Here is a 20,259-nt window from a genome sequence, read left to right on the forward strand (position 1 = left end):
CAGTATCAATTTCGCCTCCAATCTTTCTCCTCTCGTCCGTTCTAGAGATAGCGGATCTCTAGAGAGAACGCTCAGAGGTATGGAGAAAAGCCTGCTCCCCTCCTCTCCATCAAGTTAATCAATCTCTACTGACCTTCTCCTTTGTCTCATCACTGCTCTCTGGCAAGGATGCTTCAACCTATTCAACGACATCGTCATGGAAACCCTGTGCCTGACCGTCGCCTTTGGATTTCTCCGCTGTGCAGAATTCTCAACTCCATCAATTTCCAACTTCCCAGCTCTAGGCCTCAAGTGCTCAGATCTCTCTCAAATCCCCGGAAACCACTTTATCCACCTCATCAGATCTTCAAAAACGGTCCAATTAAGCCGAGGATTCAGTATCTTCTGTCAGATCCCCTCTTCGACAGCTCCAGATCTATACTTACGAGTCACTGGTTCTCATCCCGTTTATGCACCCTCTCGTCACGGATCGGACTTTCTTCTACTATTTTTCCCCCCATTCATTCTGGATCAGAGCAGCTGCCTCCGCGGCTAGCGCAGGTATCAACACTTTGATTAAGTCTATGGGGCGCTGGATCTCTTCAGCTGTGAACTTTTATATTAGATCATCCTCTGCAGACATCGCCACAGCTCACCAAGCACTTGTTAGCTTGCCCGGAGTGGGGGGCGCCCTCTCCGCCAGGCCCACCAGAGGTTTCCTCCCTGCAGGGGGGTTTTTCCTCTCCACAGTGCGGACGGCTTATAGGCATAGGTTGTCTACTAACATCTCTTGTTTTTTCTCTTTTCTTCTAGCTTTTGTTTATGTGTGCGGCTCTGCGATCTCTTTTCTATCCCACGGTGTGGTTCTTGCGGGGAGCCGGGGGTCCTCTTTTGGGGGGAAGTGAGTCTCACTCCCCCGGCTGTCCGGGTCGGCCTCTCGTCTCAACCACTGCCGCCCGGCTGTTCCTCGCCGGCCTGAGGGGACCCCCGGCCACATCCTATTCTTCTGCTGCTTATGCGCTAAGCCTTCCAGGCCTCAACCTTGCTGTCCCATCTCCTCTCTTCTATTTCAGGTCCAGGACCATTTCAGCCCCCTCATGCAGTAGGCCGTGCCTCCACCTGCCGAGCGGGCCCCGACCGAGGGGGGGGGGGGTTTCTCTGTTTTCGTCTCTCCTAAACGGACCCGAGACACTTTTTCCTAAGCTCTCCACGCCGCCCAGCTGCCAGCTTAGCTGCCTGAGGATGCTGCACTGAGTTGCGAAGGATCTGTCCTTTTGTCCTGTTCGTCCCCTTCCTGTCTCTTGCTCCACTAAACGCCCAGCAGCCAGAGGATGCTGCCTGACCCGTCGGGAGCGAGAGTCAGTTTGTTGTATGTTATATGTCTAAACTTTGCTCTCTCTCTCACTTTTACGTCACCCAGCAGTCGGAGGATGCTGCCTGACCTGGCGGAAAGTGTTTATATCTAATCCTTTGCTCTTCTCATGTCTCCCTCTCTACGTCGCCCAGCAGCCAGAGGATGCTGCCTGACCCAACGTGAAGGGAAAACTCTTCGTCCCCCTATCTCGTCCTGCTATCAGTATCTAACCTCAATGTTACTAAGCACCATTCCCAAACTCCAGCCCTCAATCTCGCCATCCCTCAAACTCGTCTCACTCTTAAACTCTCAAATGTCTCACCCCTCTCAAGCCTCCTAAGCAACCGGACAAATCCTCTCATCTGGTCTCATTCTTAATATCTCACTCCCAATTTCGCCTCCTCTCAAGCCCTCGTAGGCAACCAGTGAATTATTATTATTATTATTATGCATAATTTTCAATATGCATTTTTTACATTTTTTGACTCTCAAGGGACACATAGAAATAACGTTTTTTTAATAATTTTTTAGCAACACCATGTCTCAACTGTGCTGTGCTGCTCTATACAGTCTCTGATCTTTACATGCAATAAAAGTTGCAAGAAGTAATTGTTGCTTCCTGACCGTTTTTGTTATTTTCTCATTGATGTTCACTGATTTATTGCATGAGAGTGTTTAGCAAACCTTTTTTATATATATATAATTCCATGATTACAAGGCGTGGTGTTACTCACCTAGAAACAGTGTAGGTTTTCTTATCCTTTCAAGATAAGCTGTCTGCCTCCCCCAACAGTCACTCACCCAGTTCCTTTGTTTGCCACATGTCAATCAAAGTAAAGATGAAAGGAACTGAGGTGTTTTTAGTCTGGCAGCTTGATTTGAGAGCAGCCAAGTTCTCTGCAATCTCATTATTATTAGTATTATTATTGTAGACATTTGGCAGACACCTTTATCCAATAATCAATGTTCACCTCTCAGCAGTGCAAATACTGTGCTTGAATCTGTTGCTCATTGATACTGATAAGGGAAATGTTATTCTAATTTTCAATTCATTTCACTTTTTATTTTCAGTGAGGACACTGAAGAAAACCCTCCCCCCTCAACAAGTGAGAGTTTTGATGTTTCTCAGCAGAAAAGGCATACTCATCATGCATACTCATCATGGATACATTTCGGGCACCCCAAAGCTCTCCAAAAAGGCCACCTTTTGAATGAAATATTGGACAAAAAAAAAGGGGGGATTACAAAATCTAATTCATGTGGCAATGGATAGCATGTGAGGTGCCAGAAGTTCACATCCCTTTTAGAACTTGCTCAAGAAACTAGTGTATCACTGGACATAAAGATTTACACAATGTTCATTTTTGGAGAGGTTTGGAGAGGTTTGGGGACCCTTTGTAAAAACTCCTGTAGAATTTGATCCCTTTATTCAAATAGTTCCAAATTTTTACCCAGTATAGTAGACATCTTGGTGAAGCACTGGAAAATCTGGCTCTTTTCATATGCTACAAGTTGAAAAAATGACTATAGAACATAAAAAATTAAAAGCGTTTGTTGTTTTTTTATGTATTTTTTTCTGGATATCTCCTTCCAGTGTGGTACTGAGTAAGACTTTTATCACACCTGAGGTTTTATTCTTGATGCCCAAGGGGTTACCTTGAATTCAAGCCCTGAACCATGCCTGTGCTGTCTATACTTTGGAAGATATTGTGATTTATTTAAGGGCACAGCCCCCCAGGCGGAAATTGTCTGTGAGGGGCTGGGGTTTTGAGAGGTTAAATAAATGCAGTGAATACAATGGAATGAATGGTGATGAGCTTCTCTATGTTGCACGCAGTGCACACCTTTCCTCAGTAGAGCCAAAGAAAGACTGAGAAGTAAAAACCGCGCGCTGCTGACTGGATTGTCCCGCAGGCCAGAGCAATACACCACAGAGCAATCGATACTCTCCACGGATACGTAAAAAATAAAAAATTAACGGAAGGATTTGGGTGAAATACATACAAACGAGTATTAATACTCGTTACATTCACCCCCCCTGAATTTCACCAAAATCCTGTTCGTATACCCGACAGGATATACAGTAAACCAAAAACATAGCATACACCTTATGAACGACTGACTACTTAGTCTCCACTGGCACAAGTTCACATAAAGAATCTTCATCTTTAGTCTCAGCTTTACAAGCTACCTGCTGAACAGGTTCAGAGAACTCAAAGGGTGATCAAGCCTCAGGCTCTCCTAGAATAATATGATGCCAAGTACATCATACAACCACTTGGCCTACCATTACTTTGTTCCATAACGTGTAACCAAATAAAATATACCAAAACACATCGGTTATTCATTTAAACAAAAGAAAAAGGAAACCCCTCAAAATAGTGTAAGCAGTGACTGGGATTTCTTACTAAGTGTGTTTGCAAAACCCTGCATAGTGAACGGTCTCTGACCCATCGTCTCTATAAGGTGCTTAACTGACTTTACTACTCTGCCTACACATGTTCTGACTACACCTGGTGTGTTCCCTGACTCTTGTCTAAGTACATCTTGGTCATTAGCTACAATAACTGGTACATCTGTGTCAGGAATGTCTGACGGGTCTGAGTCAAGGGCAACAGCTAGGCTGTCACAGTCAGCGAGCGGGTCAGCGTTAGTCTCGTTTGCACTAGGCCCCTGAGCTTGACAGTCTTCGTCTAAATTGTCTCTGCGACTGGGCTGTACAGTGTTCTGACTTGACTGGTCTGGCTCTGTCAGCATTCCAAACGACTCCTCTTCATCCAAAGACTCCTGGCTTACAGTGTCAGTTGGTCCATTCAGTATCCATGAGCTGGTTCTTTCCTCAGAGTTTTCCTCTTCCAGAGAGTCAATGGGATCCACAGACTCGCACTCTGAATCTCTGACATCAGCCAACTGAGATTCGCAAGAATCACCGTCCTCAGGCAACTTGACAGGTAAGAAACTGATGTCCAGAATGAGGTTCCTATGGACCACCTTGGTGTTCCCTTGTCTATCCGTCAGTTTGTATATGTGTGTCTGTGGATTTCTGTCGATAACTGTGTACACGGTTCCTTCCCATTTGTCTGCAAGTTTTCTTTTTCCTCGTTCTCTCTTGTTTGCAAGAAGAACCCGGTCCCCCTTGTTCAGGTGAGTACCTTTGACCTTTCTGTTGTAACCTCTGGCTTGTTTTTGTTGTTCTTTTATAGTATGCTGCTGAGCAATGTTCTCAGCTTCATGGAGATCGGACATTAGGGTCTTTACATAGCTGCCATGGTCAACAACCACGGGATCTCTCAAAACTTGCTTAAACATCACATCTACCGGAAGTCTTGGAACACGACCAAACATGAGGTGGAATGGAGCGTAACAGGTCGTCTCATGTACTGTTGCATTGTATACAAACGTCAAGGTTTGTATTTGTTGAGGCCACTGTTGCTTTGCTCTCAATGGGAGTGAACGGAGCATATTGCCGAGCGTTCTGTTGAACCTTTCAGTCCCTCCGTTCCCCATGGGGTGATATGCCGTAGTGTGTGACTTGGTGACTACTGAAAGCTTGAGCAATTCCACGATGAGCTCACTCTCGAAGTTGGCGCCTTGATCTGCGTGAATCCGTTCAGCAAATCCATATACACAAAATACGTTGTCCCATAACTTTCTGGCAACTTGCTTTGTTGTTTGGTTTGAACAAGGAAAGGCGTGGGCCAATTTCGTGAAGTGATCCGTTAAGACCAGTACATCCACTGAACGCTGCTTGCTATCTTCAGCACACCAGAAGTCAATACACACCAACTCCATAGGAGCGGAAGTCCTAATACTTTCAAGCGGGGCTCGAGCAGAAGGTTCCGGTGTCTTGGCCAGGATACATCGCTGACAACACTTGACATATTCTTTGACATCTTGCTCCATCTTGGGCCAGAAGAAGCGCTGTCTGGCCAAGTGAAGTGTTCTTCCCTGTCCTTGATGGCCAGCGAGATCATGTATGCCATTCAATGCTTTCTCCTTCAGACTTTGTGGCAGTACATACTGGTGTCTTTTCTGTTTGCTCAAGGGGTCCTTAGTCACTCTGTAAAGTACTCCATTTTGGACTTTCAGTCTCTCCCACTGCTTGTTGAGTACTAAGGCTCCTGAATCAAATCCATTCCTCTCTCGCCTTGAAGGACGTCTTTTGCGGTTCACAAAGGGAATGACCTTGGAAATGGTGGGGTCAAGTTCCTGACTCCTTTGGAGCTCCTCCAGAGAGAACACAGGAAGAGGATCTTGTCCTGGCGGTGCGAGCTGCTGGAGCGACTGGACAAGCTGTGCTGCTCTAGATTCTGTTGCCATATCCCATTTGTCTTGAGACTCGAGGACTGCTTTAACTGCTGCAGCACTGCAGGAGCGTGGAGGATAGTCTGACGGATTCACTGTCGCTGCTGGAGCTTGCTTTTTGGCCCGGTGACACTGGACCTTCAGACGGAAGGCGTCCTGAACCGTGTCTTCTCTCACTGCATCAGCTTCAGCAAGTAGGCTGTGGTATTGCTCATTGAGGAGTCTGTGACTGACTGATTTGGCAAATGGATCCCGACTGAGCGCATCAGCTACGATGTTCTTGCTTCCTGCAATGTGTTTCAGGTCGAATGAGTAGGGAGCGAGTTTAGCCACCCAGCGCTGCTCACAAGCATCGAGTTTTGGTTTTGTCATTATGTATGTAAGTGGATTGTTGTCTGTCCACACTGTGAAAGAATGCCCCTTGAGCCAATGGCTGAACTTTTCACAAACACTCCATTTTAATGCTAAAAATTCAAGTCTGTGAGCTGGGTATCATTTCTGTGAACCACTCAGAGTTTTGCTTGCAAAAGCGATGGGGCGTGCTTTGTCTTCGCCAGCTGGTATCTGCGATAAAACAGCGCCAAGCCCGTCCAGCGAGGCATCGGTTGACAGGATCAGTGGCTTTGAGAAATCAGGATGTGCAAGAACCACACAGTGCAACAGCTTCTCTTTCAGGCTAAGAAAGGCAGAGTCACATTCTGTGGTCCAGTCTGAGGTTGTCAGTTTCCTGAAGGCACCTGAGTGTTTTACCATCTTCTCTTTTCCCCTCCTCTTCTGACCCGCAGTGAGAGCAAAGAGTGGCTTGGCAATGGAAGAGCAGTTGGGGATGAAGTGTTGATAATAAAATATCATCCCTAAGAAGGACTTGACCCTTCGCACTGAGGGAGTGCAGCCATCTTCTTCCATTAAGTCTGACTTTGACATGTTGGAGATCAGATCCACTTTTGCTGGGTCCACAGCTACTCCATTGCCGTCAATAATGTGACCCAGGAATTTCACAGACGCCCGCAGTAGATGACATTTTTTCGGACTTAATTTGAGGTTGTGGTGCCGCAGCCTCTGGAACACAACTTCCAGCCTATCCAAGGCTTCCCTTTCTGTTGGAGTGAACACTAGAAGGTCGTCCAGATAGCACAACAAGCTGCTGAAGTTTAAGTCTTCGAATATGCACAACATCATTCGCATGAATGAAGCTGGACTGTTGCATAATCCCTGTGGCATGCGATTATATTCATATAAGCCCATCGGCGTCGTGAAAGCGGTGTATTTCTTGTCCTCTTCTCTCATGGGCACATTGTAGAAACCGGACGTCAGGTCCATGGTGCTGAAGTACGTGTTGCCCCCTAAAGCAGCCAAGCAATCGGACTGATGTGGGAGTGGATGTGCGTCTTTGAGCGTTCTCGCATTGAGCCATCTGAAGTCTGTACATACCCGAAGACCCCCGTCCTTTTTCCACACCATCACTAGAGGGGAGGCATATTCACTCATTGATTTTCTGATTATCTCCTGTTCCTCCATCTCTGTCAGAACTTGCCGTAGCTTCAGGTAGTGAGCTGGTGGTACTCGTCTGTATGGGAGGCGGAACGGACGTTCGTCGGTAAGCCGGATACGATGCACAAAACCTTTAGTCTCACCACAATCCAAGGCATGCTTAGAGAACACATCATTGTAGTTTACTAGTATCTGGACTAGCTCTTGCTTTGCTAACTGACTAGCCTCACAGGACTCAATGTCAACACCACCTAACCCTACATCTGTCAGCCTTTGTTTCAGGTTTGTGGAGTCGGTCACAATGGACTGTTTCTCTGGGGTGACCTTCTCCCTTTGGCTGGAGCCTTGAAAAACTGTAAAATCCTCCACAGCTAAACAGGGAGACACATCCGCCAGCTTGCAGTTCCTCTTCAACGTGATAGGTTTGTCTGATAGATTGGTTATCTTCATGGGGACCCATCGGTCGCCCCACATGGATGTGACTACTCTGCCCACCATGATGTTCCGTGGCATGGACTTTGATGTGGTAGGTTCAATCACGATGGTGCTTCCAGACGACATAGGAACATTGCTGGGTAGTCTTCCCCATACTAAATGTTCCTGCTCAGAGAGTAGAGTGACCGCCTGAGTAAGCTTCACTGTGCCGATTTTGCTGGGCATCTCTCCACCCCTCCAACGAGTGAGACTTGTCATCATATCAAGGAAATGTTCACATTCTGGAGATGACTGAGGACTGCCATGGGATATGAGCCTCCAATAATCATCTCTGCTCTTCATCTGGTGCATGATGTGCTTTATAACATTCGTGCCAAGAATGAGGTCGTCGTGTTGGCCTGACACCACGAGAACAGGAACTATGCAGCTCACTCCATACACTTTCAACTCGACCTCGTACATGCACTTTGGTTGTACTTTTTGCCCTCCACAACCAACTAGAATGACTGGTTCTGTCAACGGTTTCTCTTCGGAAAGAACTTTCTCTTGTAACATTTTCTGCTCTGCGGCCTCACTAAAGGTACAGGCCATAGAACCTGAATCCAGCATTCCCTTCAACTGGAACTGACTGTTTACAATGACTGGAGCATAAAATAATTCACTGAACGGCTGTACTTTCTGTGTATTCTGCACCACTACCTGAACGCCTGCCGGTACTGCAGTGCATGCGTTCACATACTGCCGTTCCAGATCTTCATCTTCCCACTCGAGGGTTTGTTTCTTTTCTTCGCCCACACGTCCCCTCTCGAAATGCGGGCCCGTTAGTTTAACGGCTGTGCTGCTGGGGGTGTAGGGGTGGTTTGCTGATTGTGTCTGGGCTCACTCTTTGGGCAATCTCTCTTCCAGTGACCGTGCTCAAAGCATGACAGACACAGGCCCTCCTGCCTACAATGTGAGAGAGTAGTATGATTTGTAGCTTTACAAACCTTGCAACGCTTCAGGTGGGTTGACCGCTGTGCTCTGTCCGTTTGCTTGTTTTGTGCCAGCATACGATCGAGAAGACTGACCAGAGTTTGCATGCAGCTATCAGCCTGAGCAGGAGAAGAGACCATTACCTCAGTCTGGACAGGGGGGACCACTGGACAGCTAGAAGTCATCACATCTTCAGACGTCTGGACATGGGCTGTCACATGCTTCACGTTGGCAGAACGTCTCGGTCTGGTCAGTAGCTGTGCTTTCATTTCCGTCTGGTACTCATCTAAATGCTCCTGTATCTCACTTGCCATCCACTTGTCAGCTGTTTTAAACTTCATCACTGCAGCGAGTGCGGGGTCCGGGCAATGCTTGACAAACATCCTTGTCACCGCGCGGCTGGGGTCCCCGATGCTCTCGCCCTGCCTCTTCAAGCCCTCGTCTGCCACATCAACCGCCTTGTTCAAACGGATCCAATAGTCCATGGCATTTTCTCCTGCAACTGGTAAGGTACTGTAGAAATCAGCAAGGGGCATGGATGAATATGTCATCTCACTGAAATGCTGTTTCAGTATATCTGTGATTACCTTGGGGTTCTCATTAGGCTTCAATGATGGGTTACTGCGGAGTGTTATCTTTATTATATCTTTGGCCTTCCCCATTAGTCTGGATATTATCTCTTGTGACTACTCTTGCACTGGAACACCTCTCTTCCTTAAGTACACTTCCATGAGCTCTTCCCACTCGTGAACTGAGTGTTTGTCAGACCCATCTCCTCTGAAACAGGGGGGCTCCTTCACATCTGACTGCATAACTAGCTTTACACCAGTCAGGTTGAGTAAGGGTGAGTCAGTGAGTGGCTGGTCTGCACCTATGCTCTGAGCCTGTGTGCTTCTACCCTCCCTTCCCTTATTATCCCTCTGTAACTGAGCAGAGATGGACTGGCCTATTTGTTGAGCTATCTGTGTGATGAGATCACCTATCTCTGGATTGGTCATGTCCTGACTGGGTGAGAGTGTGTCTCTAAGTATGCGTGTGGAGCTTTAGCTGGAGGTTGAGGTAAGTTTGCAAAACCTACAGCTCTATCTGGAGATTGAGGTAATTCTCTGAAAAACCTCCCCCTCCCAGAACCAAATTCAAGCTCATCAGTATCTGCAGTACCAAGCTGGTGTTGATCCAATCGATGACGACGGCTGATGTTGATCTGGTCGACGACGAAGGGATCCGGGTCACGGCACCAATGTAGCCCGTCTGACTACGATTCTGCGTTGTTTTCTGGTGTATGGATAATGAACAGGACTCTGGACACTGGTTGCCGGTTTCTGGTCTTTTATTCTGACTGAATTAGATGAAATAAATGCAGTGAATACAATGGAATGAATGGTGATGAGCTTCTCTATGTTGCACGCAGTGCACACCTCTCCTCAGTAGAGCCAAAGACAGACTGAGCTGGATTCAATTGATAATACAATAATACAGCTACTTCATTGACCATTACTTAAAACTAATAACATTCTTACAGTGTATAGAAAAATATATATTCCTGCTGCAAAGATTTAACATTTTAAAAGGAAACAATGACAAAAGGAATTGCTCCTAATAAATCAATAAGAAATAATAATATATTTATAAATAAAATAAATCGTTCAGATAAAAGTACTAGATTATAAAAATAAATACATTTTTGTATCAAACACATTACATTAAAAGACCACCGGCTATATTGTAAATAATGGCAACTCAGCCAAATAAATGCAATATACAACAATACAACTGTAGATTAACATACCTGAATTAGATGAAATAAATGCAGTGAATACAATGGAATGAATGGTGATGAGCTTCTCTATGTTGCACGCAGTGCACACCTGACATGAGGAAAAGTAAAGTGAGCGAGTGCTTACACGTGGGAAGCTACAGACACCCTGCTAGCATGTACTGAAACTAGCTAGCCTAACATTGCAACACTCGGTAAAGAAAACTCTTAACAAATTACTATTTCATCACAATCAATTCGTTAGCAACACAACAATGCTGGAATACATTTTAACATATTTACATAAAGTTTCACTTGTTCTAAAAGTTTATATTATATGTACATTGGCGCATACTCAAACACATACCTCTCCTCAGTAGAGCCAAAGACAGACTGAGGAGTAAAAACCGCGCGCTGCTGACTGGATTGTCCCGCAGGCCAGAGCAATACACCACAGAGCAATCGATACTCTCCACGGATACGTAAAAAATAAAAAAACTAACGGAAGGATTTGGGTGAAATACATACAAACGAGTATTAATACTCGTTTCACAGGCATTACATTTTTGTAATTACATTTTACAATTGAAATGTGTGGACAAAACGAAATTTTGGAGGAATCACCCCCAGCTCACTAAACATAAGTCATGAAAGCAGAAACGCAGTCGCCTGCGGCCACACCACCTTGAATAAGCCTGATCTCGTCTGATCTCAGAAGCTAAGCAATGTTGGGCTTGGTTAGTACTTGGATGGGAGGCCACCTGGGAATATCAAGTGCTGCAGGCATTACATTTTACAATTGAAATGTGTGGAGGACAAAAGGAATTTTTGGAGGAATCACCCCCAGCTCACTAAACATAAAAGTCATGAAAGCAGCAATGCAATCGCCTGCGGCCACACCACCTTGAATAAGCCTGATCTCGTCTGATCTCAGAAGCTAAGCAATGTTGGGCTTGGTTAGTACTTGGATGGGAGACCACCTGGGAATATCAAGTGCTGCAGGCATTACATTTTACAATTGAAATGTGTGGGGGACAAAAGGAATTTTTGGAGGAATCACCCCCAGCTCACTAAACATAAAAGTCATGAAAGCAGCAATGCAATCGCCTGCGGCCACACCACCTTGAATAAGCCTGATCTCGTCTGATCTCAGAAGCTAAGCAATGTTGGGCTTGGTTAGTACTTGGGAGGGAGACCACCTGGGAATATCAAGTGCTGCAGGCATTACATTTTTGTAATTACATTTTACAATTGAAATGTGTGGAGGACAAAAGGAAATTTTGGAGGAATCACCCCCAGCTCACTAAACATAAAAGTCATGAAAGCAGAAATGCAATCGCATGCGGCCACACCACCTTGAATAAGCCTGATCTCGTCTGATCTCAGAAGCTAAGCAATGTTGGGCTTGGTTAGTACTTGGATGGGAGACCACCTGGGAATATCAAGTGCTGCAGGCATTACATTTTTGTAATTACATTTTACAATTGAAATGTGTGGAGGACAAAAGGAAAATTTGGAGGAATCACGCCCAGCTCACTAAACATAAAAGTCATGAAAGCAGAAATGCAATCGCCTGCAGCCACACCACCTTGAATAAACCTGATCTCGTCTGATCTCAGAAGCTAAGCAATGTTGGGCTTGGTTAGTACTTGGATGGGAGACCACCTGGGAATATCAAGTGCTGCAGGCATTACATTTTACAATTGAAATGTGTGGAGGACAAAATGAATTTTTGGAGGAATCACCCACAGCTCACTAAACATAAAAGTCATGAAAGCAGAAAGGCAATCGCCTGCGGCCACACCACCTTGAATAAGCCTGATCTCAGAAGCTAAGCAATGTTGGGCTTGGTTAGTACTTGGATGGAGACCACCTGGGAATATCAAGTGCTGCAGGCATTACATTTTACAATTGAAATGTGTGGAGGACAAAAGGAAATTTTGGAGGAATCACCCCCAGCTCACTAAACATAAAAGTCATGAATGCAGAAATGCTATTGCCTGCGGCCACACCACCTTGAATAAGCCTGATCTCGTCTGATCTGAGAAGCTAAGCAATGTTGGGCTTGGTTAGTACTTGGATGGGAGACCACCTGGGAATATCAAGTGCTGCAGGTATTACATTTTTGTAATTACATTTTACAAATGAAATGTGTGGACAAAAGGAAATTTTGGAGGATTCACCCCCAGCTCACTAAACATAAAAGTCATGAAAGCAGAAATGCAATCGCCTGCGGCCACACCACCTTGAATAAGCCTGATCTCGTCTGATCTCAGAAGTTAAGCAATGTTGGGCTTGGTTAGTACTTGGATGGGAGACCACCTGGGAATATCAAGTGCTGCAGGCATTACATTTTACAATTGAAATGTGTGGAGGACAAAAGGAAATTTTGGAGGAATCACCCCCAGCTCACTAAACATAAAAGTCATGAAAGCAGAAATGCAATCGCCTGCGGCCACACCACCTTGAATAAGCCTGATCTCGTCTGATCTCAGAAGCTAAGCAATGTTGGGCTTGGTTAGTACTTGGATGGGAGACCACCTGGGAATATCAAGTGCTGCAGGCATTACATTTTACAATTGAAATGTGTGGAGGACAAAAGGAAATTTTGGAGGAATCACCCCCAGCTCACTAAACATAAAAGTCATGAAAGCAGAAATGCAATCGCCTGCGGCCACACCACCTTGAATAAGCCTGATCTCGTCTGATCTCAGAAGCTGCGCAATTTTGGGCTTGGTTAGTACTTGGATGGGAGACCACCTGGGAATATCAAGTGCTGCAGACATTACATTTTACAATTGAAATGTGTGGAGGACAAAAGGAAATTTTGGAGGAATCACCCCCAGCTCACTAAACATAAAAGTCATGAAAGCAGAAATGCAATCGCCTGCGGCCACACCACCTTGAATAAGCCTGATCTCGTCTGATCTCAGAAACTAAGCAATGTTGGGCTTGGTTAGTACTTGGATGGGAGACCACCTGGGAATATCAAGTGCTGCAGGCATTACATTTTACAATTGAAATGTGTGGAGGACAAAAGGAAATTTTGGAGGAATCACCCCCAGCTCACTAAACATAAAAGTCATGAAAGCAGAAATGCAATCGCCTGCGGCCACACCACCTTGAATAAGCCTGATCTCGTCTGATCTCAGAAGCTAAGCAATGTTGGGCTTGGTTAGTACTTGGATGGGAGTCCACCTGGGAATATCAAGTGCTGCAGGCATTACATTTTTGTAATTACATTTTACAATTGAAATATGTGGAGGACAAAAGGAAATTTTGGAGGAATCACCCCCATCTCACTAAACATAAAAGTCATGAAAGCAGAAATGCAATCGCCTGCGGCCACACCACCTTGAATAAGCCTGATCTCGTCTGATCTCAGAAGCTAAGCAATGTTGGGCTTGGTTAGTACTTGGATGGGAGACCACCTGGGAATATCAAGTGCTGCAGGCATTACATTTTTGTAATTACATTTTACAATTGAAATGTGTGGAGGACAAAAGGAAATTTTGGAGGAATCACCCCCAGCTCACTAAACATAAAAGTCATGAAAGCAGAAAGGCAATCGCCTGCGGCCACACCACCTTGAATAAGCCTGATCTCGTCTGATCTCAGAAGCTAAGCAATGTTGGGCTTGGTTAGTACTTGGATGGGACACCACCTGGGAATATCAAGTGCTGCAGGCATTACATTTTACAATTGAAATGTGTGGAGGACAAAAGGAAATTTTGAAGGAATCACCCCCATCTCACTAAACATAAAAGTCATGAAAGCAGAAATGCAATCGCTTGCGGCCACACCACCTTGAATAATTCTGATCTCAGAAGCTAAGCAATGTTGTGCTTGGTTAGTACTTGGATGGGAGACCACCTGGGAATATCAAGTGCTGCAGGCATTACATTTTACAATTGAAATGTGTGGAGGACAAAAGGAAATTTTGAAGGAATCACCCCCATCTCACTAAACATAAAAGTCATGAAAGCAGAAATGCAATCGCCTGCGGCCACACCACCTTGAATAAGCCTGATCTCGTCTGATCTCAGAAGCTATGCAATGTTGGGCTTGGTTAGTACTTGGATGGGAGACCACCTGGGAATATCAAGTGCTGCAGGCATTACATTTTTGTAATTACATTTTACAATTGAAATGTGTGGAGGACAAAAGGAAATTTTGGAGGAATCACCCCCAGCTCACTAAACATAAAAGTCATGAAAGCAGACATGCAGTCGCCTGCGGCCACACCACCTTGAATAAGCCTGATCTCGTCTGATCTCAGAAGCTAAGCAATGTTGGGCTTGGTTAGTACTTGGATGGGAGACCACCTGGGAATATCAAGTGCTGCAGGCATTACATTTTTGTAATTACATTTTACAATTGAAATGTGTGGAGGACAAAAGGAAATTTTGGAGGAATCACCCCCAGCTCACTAAACATAAAAGTCATGAAAGCAGAAATGCAATCGCCTGCGGCCACACCACCTTGAATAAGCCTGATCTCAGAAGCTAAGCAATGTTGGGCTTGGTTAGTACTTGGATGGGAGACCACCTGGGAATATCAAGTGCTGCAGGCATTACATTTTACAATTGAAATGTGTGGCGGACAAAAGGAAATTTTGGAGGAATCACCCCCAGCTCACTAAACATAAAAGTCATGAAAGCAGAAATGCAATCGCCTGCGGCCACACCACCTTGAATAAGCCTGATCTCGTCTGATCTCCGAAGCTAAGCAATGTTGGGCTTGGTTAGTACTTGGATGGGAGACCACCTGGGAATATCAAGTGCTGCAGGCATTACATTTTACAATTGAAATGTGTGGAGGACAAAAGGAAATTTTGGAGGAATCACCCCCAGCTCACTAAACATAAAAGTCATGAAAGCAGAAATGCAATCGCCTGCGGCCACACCACCTTGAATAAGCCTGATCTCGTCTGATCTCAGAAGACAAGCAATGTTGGGCTTGGTTAGTACTTGGATGGGAGACCACCTGGGAATATCAAGTGCTGCAGGCATTACATTTTACAATTGAAATGTGTGGAGGACAAAAGGAAATTTTGGAGGAATCACCCCCAGCTCACTAAACATAAAAGTCATGAAAGCAGAAATGCACTTGCCTGCGGCCACACCACCTTGAATAAGCCTAATCTCAGAAGCTAAGCAATGTTGGGCTTGGTTAGTACTTGGATGGGAGACCACCTGGGAATATCAAGTGCTGCAGGCATTACATTTTTGTAATTACATTTTACAATTGAAATGTGTGGAGGACAAAAGGAAATTTTGGAGGAATCACCCCCAGCTCACTAAACATAAAAGTCATGAAAGCAGAAATGCAATCGCCTGCGGCCACACCACCTTGAATAAGCCTGATCTCGTCTGATCTCAGAAGCTAAGCAATGTTGGGCTTGGTTAGTACTTGGATGGGAGACCACCTGGGAATATCAAGTGCTGCAGGCATTACATTTTACAATTGAAATGTGTGGAGGACAAAAGGAAATTTTGGAGGAATCACCCCCAGCTCACTAAACATAAAAGTCATGAAAGCAGAAATGCAATCGCCTGCGGCCACACCACCTTGAATAAGCCTGATCTCAGAAGCTAAGCAATGTTGGGCTTGGTTAGTACTTGGATGGGAGACCACCTGGGAATATCAAGTGCTGCAGGCATTACATTTTTGTAATTACATTTTACAATTGAAATGTGTGGAGGACAAAAGGAAATTTTGGAGGAATCACCCCCAGCTCACTAAACATAAAAGTCATGAAAGCAGAAATGCAATCGCCTGCGACCACACCACCTTGAATAGTACAACGCAGTTAGAAGCAGAAAGGAGGAATTACATCTTTAAATTTGGAGGTGCTTTAATCAGAAAACATTGCAGCTTAAAGCCTTGCAGCTGCGTGTATTTTTCTGATCAGCTGAAACTCGGAGCAGCTGATTCAAATCCCGCGGCGTTCTGGGACACGGGGGAGGAGCGCAGCACGCAGCACAAACACAAACAAACAAAAGGCAGGCAGACTTCCAAGCGACAGCGTGTGGAAGCGACATCGTGGGAGAAGTACGAGTGGACAAGTACAACGCAGTTAGAAGCAGTTGAAAGCAGGTTGACAGCTGCAGAAGCTACACTAAACAAAAAAAAAAAAAAAAAAAATGGTCTTCAAGCCAGTAATCTGTGACAACTGCATGATGTGGGAAATCCGAGAAAACCCAACAGAGCTCAACCAAGTTTGTGTAAAGTGCCGCACCATCCAGGACTTGCTTCAGCGATTAAGCCTGCTAGAAAAGGAGATGGAGGAAATGAGACAGCAACAGGAGCTTGAGGAGCTGACACACCCACAATTCATGGAAGTCTGCACCCCTAGCAGACTGAAAGCCAACAGGGAGATGGAAGAGAGTCGAAACAGCTGGGTTCAGATAGGCAGAAGCAGGGAAAAAAAGAAACTTCGTCAAACACAACCACCAGAAATCCAGACATCCAACAAATTTGAGCCACTTCAACATTTAGATGACCAAAACCAACATCACGAGAATGAAAGAAACAACACCCAGGACCCTATAAACAGTGCTGACCAGGCAGCAAAAAGAAGGGAGGTCATGATTGTTGGGGACTCCATACTGAGAAACACAGCAAGTTCAGTTCGCAGTTTGGACCCCCTTACTACAACAGTGTGCTGCCTTCCAGGAGCCTCAGTCAAGCACATCACTGAGAATGTGGACAGGCTCCTACAACGAAAAGGAGACGACCCGGTAGTAGTCGTCCACATTGGTACAAACAACATTGGAAGAGACAGGCCAAGATCCCTGCAAAACAAATTCAGAGAGCTAGGAAGGAAATTAAAAGACAAGACCAAAACTGTGGTCTTTTCTGGGATACTGCCGGCGCCTTGCAAAGGACCATATGGACAGCTGGAAATACAAAATCAAAATGCATGGCTGAAATCGTGGTGCACACAGGAAGGCTTCACCTTTCTTGAACATTGGAGCACATTCTACAACAAGGACTATCTATACAGGTGGGACGGACTGCACTTAAACAGAAAGGGAACCAATCTACTCGGAGAAAGGATCCTTCAGGCGGTACAGAAGCATTTAAACTAGAAAGGAAGGGGGGAGAAAACAAAAAAACAGAAGGGAGACTACATCAAAACAAGAGCAACAACTCAGGTAAGACCACTATTAAATGTATTTATCTTAATGCTAGAAGTCTCAGAAACAAAATGTTAGAACTTGAAGCTACAGCACTAACAAGCAACTACGATGTGATAGGTGTTACAGAAACTTGGTTGTCTGAGAGTGATGGAGACGAATATAATATTAGTGGGTACACACTGTATAGGAAAGACAGGCAGGACAGAAGAGGCGGAGGGGTAGCGCTATACATAAGAAATAGCCTTGAAGCCCAGGTGTTAAATCAGGACAAAGAAAACAATGCAGAATCAATATGGGTCAGAATAATGGACACAAATTCAAAGGGCATAATAATAGGAGCATGCTATAGACCGCCAAATTCAGACGCTGAGCAAAATAATCTGTTATACAATGACATTCGAAATGCGTGTAGAAAAGGAGAAGCCATACTAATGGGGGATTTCAACTTCCCCTGTATAAAATGGGAAAACCCAATGGGGGGCACGACGGACGAAATTGAAATGGTGGAAATGACAAATGACTGCTTCCTAACGCAATTTGTCAAGGCACCGACTAGAGGGGAGGCATGCCTTGACTTAGTCTTTTCAAATAATGAAGACAGAATAACTAAAACAGAGGTCAGAGAGCCATTGGCAAACTCAGACCACAACATGGTCTCATTTGAAATATTTTTTAAAACCCAAAAAGTAATGACTAAAGCTAAGGTTTACAATTTTAGAAAAGCAAACTACGAAGGTATGAAACAGAGACTAACAGAAGTAGATTGGAGTAAAATAGAGAAAACATCCACAGAAAAAGGGTGGCTGTTTTTTAAAAATGTAGTACTAGAGGCACAAAACAATTACATCCCAAAAGTAGACAAATCTAAATCTAAAACAAAATGGCCAAAATGGTTTAATAGATCAATTAAAAAAAATATTCAGCGAAAAAAGGCACTTTACAGAGCGTTTAAAAGGGACCAAAAACAAAGCACACAGAAAGAGTACTTGGAACTGCAAACACAAGTCAAAAAGGAAGTTAGAAAGGCCAAGAGAGAGATAGAAATCAATATTGCTAAGGGGGCTAAAACCAATTCCAAAATGTTTTTCCAATATTATAACAGCAAGAGAACATTCAAAGAGGAGGTTAAATGTCTAAGAGACACAAATGGCAAAATCATAGATGAAGAAAAAAAAATAGCAAATATATTAAATGATTACTTTTCACAGGTTTTTACAAAGGAGGACACGGACAACATGCCCCACATGTCGACCTGTTCCTATCCAGTTTTAAATAACTTTAGCATAACAGAGGCAGAAGTGTTAAAGGGACTAGGAGCTCTTAAAATAAACAAATCCCCTGGGCCGGATGAGATCCTCCCAATAGTACTCAAAGAAATGAAAGAAGTTATTTACAAACCGCTAACCAAGATCATGCAACAGTCTCTTGACACAGGGGTTGTACCAACAGACTGGAAAATAGCAAATGTAATACCAATCCACAAAAAGGGAGACAAAACCGAACCAGGTAACTACAGACCAATAAGCCTGACTTCTATTATATGTAAACTTATGGAAACTATAATAAGATCCAAAATGGAAAATTACTTATATGGTAACAATATCCTGGGAGACAGCCAGCATGGTTTTAGGAAAGGGAGATCATGTCTAACTAACCTACTTGACTTTTTTGAGGATGCAACATTGAAAATGGATAACTGCAAAGCATACGACATGGTTTATTTAGATTTCCAGAAAGCTTTTGACAAAGTCCCGCATAAAAGATTAATTCTCAAACTGAACGCAGTAGGGATTCAAGGAAATGCATGCACATGGATTAGGGAGTGGTTAACAGGTAGAAAACAGAAAGTACTGATTAGAGGAGAAACCTCGAAATGGAGTGAGGTAACCAGTGGTGTACCACAGGGATCAGTATTAGGTCCTCTGCTATTCCTAATCTACATTAATGATTTAGACTCTGATATAGTAAGCAAACTCGTTAAATTTGCAGACGACACAAAAATAGGAGGAGTGGCAGACACTGTTGAAGCAGCAAAGGTCATTCAAAATGATCTAGACAGCATTCAAAATTGGGCAGACACATGGCAAATGAAATTTAATAGAGAAAAGTGTAAAGTATTGCATGCGGGCAATAAAAATGTGCATTATAAATATCATATGGGAGATAGTGAAATTGAAGAAGGGAACTATGAAAAAGACCTAGGAGTTTATGTTGACTCAGAAATGTCTTCATCTAGACAATGTGGGGAAGCTATAAAAAAGGCTAACAAGATGCTCGGATATATTGTGAGAAGTGTTGAATTTAAATCAAGGGAAGTAATGTTAAAACTCTACAATGCATTAGTAAGACCTCACCTAGAATATTGTGTTCAGTTCTGGTCACCTCGTTACAAAAAGGATATTGCTGCTCTAGAAAGAGTGCAAAGAAGAGCAACCAGAATTATCCCGGGTTTAAAAGGCATGTCGTATGCAGACAGGCTAAAAGAATTGAATCTATTCAGTCTTGAACAAAGAAGACTACGCGGCGATCTGATTCAAACATACAAAATCCTAAAAGGTATAGACAATGTCAACCCGGGGGACTTCTTTGACTTGAAAAAAGAAAAAAGGACCAGGGGTCATAAATGGAGATTAGATAAAGGGGCATTCAGAACAGAAAATAGGAGGCACTTTTTTACACAGAGAATTGTGAGGGTCTGGAACCAACTCCCCAGTAATGTTGTTGAAGCTGACACCCTGGGATCCTTCAAGAAGCTGCTTGATGAGATTCTGGGATCAATAAGCTACTAACAACCAAACGAGCAAGATGGGCTGAATGGCCTC

At 44.2% G+C, this 20,259-nt stretch overlaps 16 non-coding genes and 7 pseudogenes across 16 annotated transcripts; all 23 read left to right on the forward strand.

The window, feature by feature from the left end:
- The first annotated feature begins 10,959 nt into the window (after positions 1–10,959).
- Positions 10,960–11,078, forward strand: LOC131710730 (5S ribosomal RNA). Its single transcript, XR_009312611.1, has one exon. It is a non-coding gene; the product is annotated as a 5S ribosomal RNA (ribosomal RNA).
- Positions 11,079–11,178: 100 nt separating this feature from the next.
- On the forward strand, positions 11,179–11,297 carry LOC131717592 (5S ribosomal RNA). The gene has a single exon (XR_009316481.1). It is a non-coding gene; the product is annotated as a 5S ribosomal RNA (ribosomal RNA).
- Positions 11,298–11,397: 100 nt separating this feature from the next.
- LOC131711415 (5S ribosomal RNA) lies at positions 11,398–11,516 on the forward strand. The gene has a single exon (XR_009313298.1). It is a non-coding gene; the product is annotated as a 5S ribosomal RNA (ribosomal RNA).
- Positions 11,517–11,630: 114 nt separating this feature from the next.
- On the forward strand, positions 11,631–11,749 carry LOC131711288 (5S ribosomal RNA). Its single transcript, XR_009313171.1, has one exon. It is a non-coding gene; the product is annotated as a 5S ribosomal RNA (ribosomal RNA).
- A 114-nt stretch (positions 11,750–11,863) lies between these two features.
- LOC131717400 (5S ribosomal RNA) lies at positions 11,864–11,982 on the forward strand. Its single transcript, XR_009316286.1, has one exon. It is a non-coding gene; the product is annotated as a 5S ribosomal RNA (ribosomal RNA).
- A 100-nt stretch (positions 11,983–12,082) lies between these two features.
- Positions 12,083–12,190, forward strand: LOC131716296 (5S ribosomal RNA; annotated as a pseudogene).
- Positions 12,191–12,290: 100 nt separating this feature from the next.
- LOC131713685 (5S ribosomal RNA) lies at positions 12,291–12,409 on the forward strand (annotated as a pseudogene).
- A 111-nt stretch (positions 12,410–12,520) lies between these two features.
- LOC131717311 (5S ribosomal RNA) lies at positions 12,521–12,639 on the forward strand. The gene has a single exon (XR_009316196.1). It is a non-coding gene; the product is annotated as a 5S ribosomal RNA (ribosomal RNA).
- A 100-nt stretch (positions 12,640–12,739) lies between these two features.
- On the forward strand, positions 12,740–12,858 carry LOC131717593 (5S ribosomal RNA). The gene has a single exon (XR_009316482.1). It is a non-coding gene; the product is annotated as a 5S ribosomal RNA (ribosomal RNA).
- A 100-nt stretch (positions 12,859–12,958) lies between these two features.
- Positions 12,959–13,077, forward strand: LOC131715501 (5S ribosomal RNA; annotated as a pseudogene).
- Positions 13,078–13,177: 100 nt separating this feature from the next.
- On the forward strand, positions 13,178–13,296 carry LOC131709766 (5S ribosomal RNA). The gene has a single exon (XR_009311629.1). It is a non-coding gene; the product is annotated as a 5S ribosomal RNA (ribosomal RNA).
- Positions 13,297–13,396: 100 nt separating this feature from the next.
- LOC131710571 (5S ribosomal RNA) lies at positions 13,397–13,515 on the forward strand. Its single transcript, XR_009312451.1, has one exon. It is a non-coding gene; the product is annotated as a 5S ribosomal RNA (ribosomal RNA).
- Positions 13,516–13,629: 114 nt separating this feature from the next.
- LOC131717594 (5S ribosomal RNA) lies at positions 13,630–13,748 on the forward strand. Its single transcript, XR_009316483.1, has one exon. It is a non-coding gene; the product is annotated as a 5S ribosomal RNA (ribosomal RNA).
- Positions 13,749–13,862: 114 nt separating this feature from the next.
- On the forward strand, positions 13,863–13,981 carry LOC131710737 (5S ribosomal RNA). The gene has a single exon (XR_009312619.1). It is a non-coding gene; the product is annotated as a 5S ribosomal RNA (ribosomal RNA).
- Positions 13,982–14,081: 100 nt separating this feature from the next.
- On the forward strand, positions 14,082–14,190 carry LOC131716494 (5S ribosomal RNA; annotated as a pseudogene).
- Positions 14,191–14,290: 100 nt separating this feature from the next.
- Positions 14,291–14,409, forward strand: LOC131712404 (5S ribosomal RNA). The gene has a single exon (XR_009314297.1). It is a non-coding gene; the product is annotated as a 5S ribosomal RNA (ribosomal RNA).
- A 114-nt stretch (positions 14,410–14,523) lies between these two features.
- Positions 14,524–14,642, forward strand: LOC131717595 (5S ribosomal RNA). The gene has a single exon (XR_009316484.1). It is a non-coding gene; the product is annotated as a 5S ribosomal RNA (ribosomal RNA).
- Positions 14,643–14,756: 114 nt separating this feature from the next.
- On the forward strand, positions 14,757–14,865 carry LOC131714916 (5S ribosomal RNA; annotated as a pseudogene).
- A 100-nt stretch (positions 14,866–14,965) lies between these two features.
- On the forward strand, positions 14,966–15,084 carry LOC131711779 (5S ribosomal RNA). Its single transcript, XR_009313667.1, has one exon. It is a non-coding gene; the product is annotated as a 5S ribosomal RNA (ribosomal RNA).
- A 100-nt stretch (positions 15,085–15,184) lies between these two features.
- Positions 15,185–15,303, forward strand: LOC117408154 (5S ribosomal RNA). The gene has a single exon (XR_004661699.2). It is a non-coding gene; the product is annotated as a 5S ribosomal RNA (ribosomal RNA).
- A 100-nt stretch (positions 15,304–15,403) lies between these two features.
- On the forward strand, positions 15,404–15,512 carry LOC131716112 (5S ribosomal RNA; annotated as a pseudogene).
- Positions 15,513–15,626: 114 nt separating this feature from the next.
- LOC131717596 (5S ribosomal RNA) lies at positions 15,627–15,745 on the forward strand. Its single transcript, XR_009316485.1, has one exon. It is a non-coding gene; the product is annotated as a 5S ribosomal RNA (ribosomal RNA).
- Positions 15,746–15,845: 100 nt separating this feature from the next.
- Positions 15,846–15,954, forward strand: LOC131714917 (5S ribosomal RNA; annotated as a pseudogene).
- Positions 15,955–20,259: the final 4,305 nt, after the last annotated feature.

The sequence above is a fragment of the Acipenser ruthenus genome, chromosome 44 (assembly GCF_902713425.1).
Source record: "Acipenser ruthenus chromosome 44, fAciRut3.2 maternal haplotype, whole genome shotgun sequence".
Classification (NCBI taxonomy): Eukaryota; Metazoa; Chordata; class Actinopteri; order Acipenseriformes; family Acipenseridae; genus Acipenser; species Acipenser ruthenus.